Here is a 539-nt window from a genome sequence, read left to right on the forward strand (position 1 = left end):
TGCTATCGTTAGTGGAAGTGAAGAAGCATTCCAGGATTTGCTGAATGGAATGAACAGACTAATGAGTACAGAACATGGACTGAGAGTAAATCGAAGAAAGACGGAAGTAATGAGAAGTGGCAGAATTGAGAATAGCTAGAAACTTAACATCGGGATTGGTGATCACGACGTAGATAAAGTTAAGTAATTCCGCTTCATAGGCGGCAAGATGCCAACGGCCTTGCTGCTGTGGTAACACCGGTTCCCATCAGATCACCGAAGTTAAGCGCTGTCGGGCTGGGCTAGCACTTGGATGAGTGACCATCCGGTCTGCCGAGCGCTGTTAGCAAGCGGGAAGCACTCAGCCCTTGTGAGGCAAACTGAGGAGCTACTTGATCGAGAAGTAGCGGCCCATCAGGTTATTCAGAAGGCTGTGGCACGCAGCGACTGTTATATTGACTTGTAAAAAATAGATTTCATCTATCAGTCGTTCTTTTGAAATTTTATTGGCAGATCTAGATTTCAACTAGAAACTAGCCATTCTCAATGCGCTATCATTT

General features: G+C 45.3%; 1 pseudogene; it reads left to right on the forward strand.

Annotated features, from left to right (window-relative positions):
• The first annotated feature begins 210 nt into the window (after positions 1-210).
• Positions 211-328, forward strand: LOC126268429 (5S ribosomal RNA; annotated as a pseudogene).
• Positions 329-539: the final 211 nt, after the last annotated feature.

This window comes from Schistocerca gregaria, chromosome 4 (genome assembly GCF_023897955.1).
Source record: "Schistocerca gregaria isolate iqSchGreg1 chromosome 4, iqSchGreg1.2, whole genome shotgun sequence".
NCBI classification, from domain to species: Eukaryota; Metazoa; Arthropoda; class Insecta; order Orthoptera; family Acrididae; genus Schistocerca; species Schistocerca gregaria.